We start from the raw sequence: 6,750 nt of genomic DNA on the forward strand, positions 1-6,750 counted from the left end.
CCCCCCCCCCCCCCCCCCGCGGAATCGTATGTATAACTTGTTACGAGGCGTTAACGCTGGCGAGCACGAGCGAGCTGCTGTCTTACTCTGCACCCCGATGAGTCTCACACGACAATACGATCGTCCTACCTGCGGGTCGCTCGAGTATTATCGATTTTTTATGAGACACGTAGCGTCGATGTCACTCGAAAAAGGGACACTAGCGCGACCCGCGGTATTTTACGGAAAAGATATAAAGTGGACTCGGGAAGAGCGGCGGGGCACGTTTTACGTTGTTACATTGTGCAAAATTTACGCGGTCACATCGTGATGAAATTCGCGCGCGGTGCGGTGACCGCGAGAAACGCTGAAATGGAAGAAATGAAGCCCACTCGAAAGAATGGGGTCCTTTACGATCGTCGGGATCCCATGGGCTCTCGACGGGGTCTCGTGATGACGATTGCGATCGAGTATGCAGATTCCAAGGTGTCCTCGTACTCTCTCGAATTCCTGGTGTAAAATTTCACTCAAAAAGTAGAGTCACTCGTATTCCATTCGCTTTTCACTCGTACAGAGCGATTCCTTTGCTCTTAATCATCGAGCAAATATTTTCTCCTCCTTCAGTTCTCTAAATTGAAGGGTGAATCTGGTATACGGCTCCAACGTCATAGGAATATATTTACTCCAATCGACTGAGATATTTATCCATATGCAGCTCCATAGACAACCTATTCTTGCGACTTTGAGTGGTAATATTTTCACTATCACTTCCAATGAAAATATTGCCATTTCCCATTTTCCATTTTGCGCGAGACTCCACTCCGAGAAATGTGGAGAGTACACTGGTAGAAAAAAATATCTAAAAAATAAAAAATATTCATTTGATGGATATTAATAACGTATTATTTTTGCTAAAATATTTTTCAAGTAAAAAAATATATTTTCTTTAAACCTTAACTTCTCACAGACGCAATTGTTCATTCTATACTGAAATAAAACAATTGAGATTTAAGTCAATGTGTCATTAGCATATTAGCAATATTTATTCTACCGAATAAATATTGTTATTTCATAGATTTCTTCTCTCTCAGTGTAGATTTCTTTGTCGAGGAGAATCGTTACTGACAAAAATTAAAAATCTAAAAATCGCTGGATTACACAATTTGCGAATCCGAAGAGCTCTCATTTTTTTCCGTGACGTTGTTCCAAGAATAAGTAAAACATCATACCCGCTTGATAACTTTTGAAATTCTCATCTCACGATGCATTCGCGGCGAACGACCAATGAAGCATCGCGTCGATGCGTCTCGATGTGAGGACTCGGAACAATAAGTCGGACATTAACCGAACAGATCCCCAAGATTTCATGCGCGCGGATCGGAAGTAAAACCGATTTTGCGGCGATTCAATTCCGCGAGAAGAAAGTTCGAAAGGAAGCCCGCCTAGGTAGAGAGAACGACGCGATCCTGAGCAAGGGAAGCAGGATGCGAGGCGGAACCCACGTGGGGTCGTCCAAGTTTGGCGGAAGTGGAAAGTTCGACGATCGTGGCCTCGAATCTACCATTAGATCGCGAATACGCCTCGGCCTATTCTCGACAATCAGATTTCGGTCCGGGGACACTTGGATGGGAGAGTAAACTTCCACGATAGCGATCTGCAGAAGCTCGCCCGATCTTATTTTTAGTATTCGATTGTGGATAAAAGCGAGGGGAGACGGGCATTATCTCGAGAAGAACTCAAAAGTGCGAATAAAGGAATTGCGACGTCAGGGGGAGGCTGTCTCCACTTCGGCTTCTTCCGTATTATCTCGAATTGAACGCGCGGCGAATTACGGAACGAAGAAATTTGTCCGAAACATAAATTGACGGCCTTTTGTTCACGCTCGATTCTCCAGCGAGCCGACATTGCCCGACATTAATATTGCCTTGTTAAGAAATGTTCAAAAATACTCATGGTCCGAGTGTGATTGGTAAACGCTCCGTATTTATTAATCCAGTAAAATCATTAGGCAAAATTTTCATTAACGGATTCGATCGTATTTCGAATGCAACGATACGTGACTGATTTGAGCGAAATATTAATAATAATTACACGTTAAAACGCTTGTTGCAAAATTGTATTTTAAATCAAGAGCGATATTATCGATGTTATCTCTCTCAACGTTGTTCCATTTTAAAATCTCTGTCTCCATTTTACGCGGCCGAACAGAAGCATTCAACTGAAACGTGCGTATCTTTCTCTTTGAAATTGTTACGTTCGAAATTGCACTTTAATTGAAAAAGCGGCCGTTTCTCTCACAGAAAAAAAATGCGCACACCTCCTGCTTCTGGTTTCCTCGTGATGAATCACGATCTCGATATTACGATTTAAGGTTTCAACGCTGTTGAACCGGCTCGCGAGAACGGTGATCGCTCGTGCGAGAAAGAGAAAGATAGATTGCACCTAGAGTCTAAGTCTGAGTAGATATCAAAGATTCTAAAGTTTCGCGCGCGCAACAAAGTTTGTAGACTTCATATTCTACTCTGACGAACTTATCGTGTAACGTTGTTCGCGAGGTTCGTGCATCGCCGTTGAAGGGACGAAAAGTAAACTTGTCATCGGTAACACTATAAAAACGGGCTACTTAGTTGAATTTTAAATGCGATTATCGATGTATAAAATGACTGCATAATCGTGTTATGGGGCGCTCTGTAGACACGGCAACTTTGCGCGGAACTTGGCAAAACGTATTGCAAAGTAACTTGTTCTCGATCTTCGAGAACTAGCAGTGTGTTCCTCACGCAAAAATCGATTATTTCTTTCAAGTCTAATTTCGGGATTATGCGTGTCGTGTAGTTTTAAGCTGATGTTTAAACATCAAATTTATTCAAAATTTATTCTGAGTTCTGAATGCTCTAATAAGTTTCGCACTTTAATCAAGCATATTTAAGTATAATAAAACGAAGATTCAGTTTACTTACTATACGAAGTCTTCATCTTCGATGTAATTTTATAATGTTCCCTAAGGAGAAGAAATTCTTCTTTCGAGCTCTTATATGAGCTTTTCTAAAATTTGTGATAAATATATTTTAAGACTGTTATCAGGAATATATTTCTTATTGAAGATTACCATTATTCAAAAGAAGAAGAATAAACTGAGTCGATTTTCTTTGCTACGAGATATTTTTCTGTATGTAGTATTCAGTTGAGCGAGTAAAATTCGCTTCGTCAAATAACAGAAGGGAGAGAAGAGATAAAGGTCAGCCGAGTACTTCCTTCACCCGCGTAAAACGAAATAGAATTCTGAGTCGGATACGACTATCGCGTGGAATGTGTGACAAAGGAACAAAATAATTGACGAGAAGCAGCTGGAAAGCGCGTATTGTTGGAATGTTAATCGAGGACTACAAAGCGGAGGGAGAAGAATCCCGAAGTATCCCTATAAGTAGTTCTGTTAGACCTTCTGTTTTGGCCGAGTATCGGGGACTCGGGGTCGCCTGAAATTTTGTTACAAAGCAAAGTTCACGAACCGGTAACGGGAATGGCCCGAAGGACGCTACCGTAACTCCTCGGGACTTTCGGCGGATCGGGAAACTTTGCTATGCTACGCGGAAAGTTGCCCCGCCGCTGAGAATACGACCACTTGCTGCTCCATCCCGGCTTTCGACACCGGCAACTTTTGCTTTTCGACGGTCCACCGTGTGCGCTTGCCCGTTATCTGTCCGCCCGAGATGTACCAGTCAGTTAATACGATAGTAATTACGAGCTTGCGCAGACACGCGCGCCACCGGCGCGCATTCGTTATTTCGCGCTTCTAGCGTAGAACTTCGCGGTGACGACGATGACGACGATGACGACGAAACTTGTTTCCAACTATCGAAGATCCATACGTTTCTAAGCGCCTTTATGGGAGATTCTGCGTCCATGACCGCGACTCGACCGCACTACGAAAACAAGACGTCGCGCGAATAATGAAACATGGTCGCACGAGTAGTAAGCTTGTCGCCGGAGTCGACGGAGGGAGGAAGCTGCGGATGACCGCGAGCGAACGGGCGGGCACATTCCGTCGGCATTCTCTCTGCGCGCTTTATAGTAAAATTAGAAAGTTGCACAATATTTTTTCGTTGCGCGCGCGCACGTCCGCAGCCTAGCGCGGTTAATTATAGCCCGAAGGCAGCCGACTTTCCGCTCCGAACTTTTAACGATATATTCGTCGAATCTATCTCTTGCGAAAATAACGGTCGAGTCGCCGGGAACTGAGCGACCGTAGCGGGAGGATGAATCGTCAATGTAAGCGACCTCGTCATTCCCGACTTCCGCATGTGATATACGCCCCCTTTGGTTCAACCCTTCTCTCCTCTATCACCCTCTCACCCTCGAAAGTACCGATTCCCGTGTGCAACCGCGAACGTGGCGGATCGGCGCGAACTTCCATCGCTGAATACCTCGATCCCAGACACGGGAACGAAGGTTAATTGGAGCCTATAATTGAGGCTCGACTATCGGGGGAAAAGAGGACAGAGAGGAGAAAAAAACACGTCGATTGAGAGCACAGGCTCGGTGGAAAAATTGTTGACATTCCGGCGTATAACTCGCATTTTTTTCCGAGGGTGCAAAAAAGCAAATAGCCTCTTGCGGTCGTCTTAACGAGAGAATTTCTCGTTTCTCTTTGGACAAGTTTTTCGCATCTTAATAGTTTTCCTGACAATGACGAGAATTTACTTCCTTTCTCGCGAGACCAAACAGACCCCTCCTCCCGCCGTTCTTACATTATTATACGAGTCCTTGAAAGAGGTTGAGTTCAAAATCCGGCGTGCGCGCGCTCTTTTTCTTGTATTACGATGTTTTCGAGGGTTTTCCGCGTATTTCAGAAAAGTACGGCTTCTAGCAGTTCTCGTCGTCGATACGAGTATATGCGAGCCAAAAGGATAGTTAATACACCAGGGGTCTCTCTTTTGAAAGCTTCCCACCGTCGCTTTTATCAAATACCGAATGGCTTGCTTGCTTCAATATACAACTGGGAATACGTACAAGTTGAGATTGATGCAGAATTTACTCCGTGCATTTGCTTTCGGTATTCCACGCGCGTCGCGATAAAGTCATGGAGCAAATGGCGGTTTGATTTATAGGAAGTTGGTAGACTATCATTTGTTTACATACCTATCTTGCGCTAAACTTTCAGTTGTTGCGTCTTCTGTTCTATCCTGACTTTTCAACAAAATTATTATCCCGCTGCATTAAATTTCCTTTGGTTGAAATCGTTAGTCTCGAGGAAATAAGCTTCCATGATTCTGCAACAGAATACACACGCAAAACTTTAAAAGTGGGAATATTATTTCTGTGAAACTAATTTCACAAGATATCTGAGCACAACTGCGATTCATAACAAAATAAAATAATTCAACATCTTGATATTTAACAATACATTACTGCTGGCCGACTTAAGAAAGTTAGAAAACACGTCAAAGTTTCGTCCACCACTACCGAATAATATTGCAGAGGTACGAAACTTGTTGAAATCTTTATATCGCGCCCCTGAATCGCGTTCCTGAGTTTTTTCGAACATCACGCTAGTGTTGAAACGGTTTGTGGAGAATTTGTAGGAATGTTGGATCAGGTAACCAGATGAGGACTCGATCGTTTGCGATTCAACATTACGCGAATGGGAAGACGTGCGAATATCGAAACCGAGATTGACTTCACGTTTGCTCTGGCCTCCATATTTATGCAGCTCCCTCGATACGGACATGTTCGATACACATCGTACACGCGGCGCGTGCACGTTGTATATTTAACGATACGAGAATTCTGCTGGAGTGCTCCGCATTTACGTACCTGAAGAGCGATCGGAGCGTTCTGAAGAAAGAATGATACACTTAGCCGTACGAATGTAACTGAATACGTTTTCCTTCAAGCTCTACTTGCGTAGATCAAATTTCTTTCGGAAGGTTTCGCTTCTCTAACGATCTTCAAAATTACAGGATACTTCCCATACCCAGAGAAAAGCGTGAAATAACATAGGACGTTTTAAAGCATAGCGAGTTTCGCGTTACCATCGAATGCTACTGTTGCTTTAATTCTTACAAATCGATTCCGCCCGATTTGGCGCGCGTTTGCCTACGAATTTCAAAGGATTTCAGACTCTACCACGCTCACGTATCACATGCTCAGCTCTTTGTTAGATGTTATTAGATGAGCGAGAATGACGACTATAGATTTCAAAGTGTACTTGAGTATATCACAACAAAACTGCTCGCGATTACGTCATTAGAGAGATCAGGTTGTATGCAAAGAAATTGCGTAATTACACGGCACGCTCGCGTAATTATCACTAGCGAGTAGTCCGGACGTTTCATCGAATAACCGGTAAAAGTAACGCGTGTACATCCGTTGTCTCTCTAATTACAGTTATCAATCCACCCCCGTTCTTCTTTTCTGCAGAATCATTAATTACCGTAGTAATAGCGCTCCGTTTCACGCAGGCGCGGCCTGTTTCCTTTTGCAATTTTAGCCGCGCTTTCAACGGAGTGATATTTAACCCTCTCCCTACTTGTCCCTTCCTGCACCCCGCGCCGACGATAGTCGGCAAAGTCAACGGTGGCGGGCTAACGAAGTTTTAATTTTCACTTACAATTAGTTCGACGCACGCTCCACTGAGCTTTGTGCTCTCTATCCGTGCAATCAACGTCGGCAATTTTCACGATAGGCGGAAAGAGGTGCCGCGAGAGAGCAAGAGAGAGAGAGAGAGAGAGAGAGAGAGAGAGAGAGAGAGAGAGAGAGAGAGAGAGAGAG

At 43.9% G+C, this 6,750-nt stretch overlaps 1 protein-coding gene and 1 long non-coding RNA gene across 4 annotated transcripts in view; one reads left to right on the plus strand and one right to left on the minus strand.

Moving 5' to 3' along the window:
- The window catches only part of LOC116847068 (glutamate receptor ionotropic, kainate 2), a 330,836-nt gene that overhangs the window by 263,603 nt on the left and 60,483 nt on the right, over positions 1 to 6,750 (minus strand). For 2 of the 3 annotated variants that reach the window (XM_032821662.1, XM_032821663.1), the window contains one exon: positions 5,119 to 5,249. The exons of the other annotated variant lie outside the window; for it this stretch is intronic. The gene's annotated coding sequence lies outside the window, so the exon portion shown is untranslated. The remainder of the gene's footprint in view (positions 1 to 5,118; positions 5,250 to 6,750) is intronic. 3 annotated transcript variants of the gene reach the window in all.
- LOC116847075 overlaps positions 1 to 6,750 on the plus strand; it is a 173,236-nt gene that overhangs the window by 134,958 nt on the left and 31,528 nt on the right. The gene's annotated exons all lie outside the window — the stretch shown is intronic.

Source organism: Odontomachus brunneus, unplaced genomic scaffold (assembly GCF_010583005.1).
Source record: "Odontomachus brunneus isolate Ranch 3 - 2012 unplaced genomic scaffold, Obru_v1 Obru_scaffold_073, whole genome shotgun sequence".
NCBI lineage: Eukaryota > Metazoa > Arthropoda > Insecta > Hymenoptera > Formicidae > Odontomachus > Odontomachus brunneus.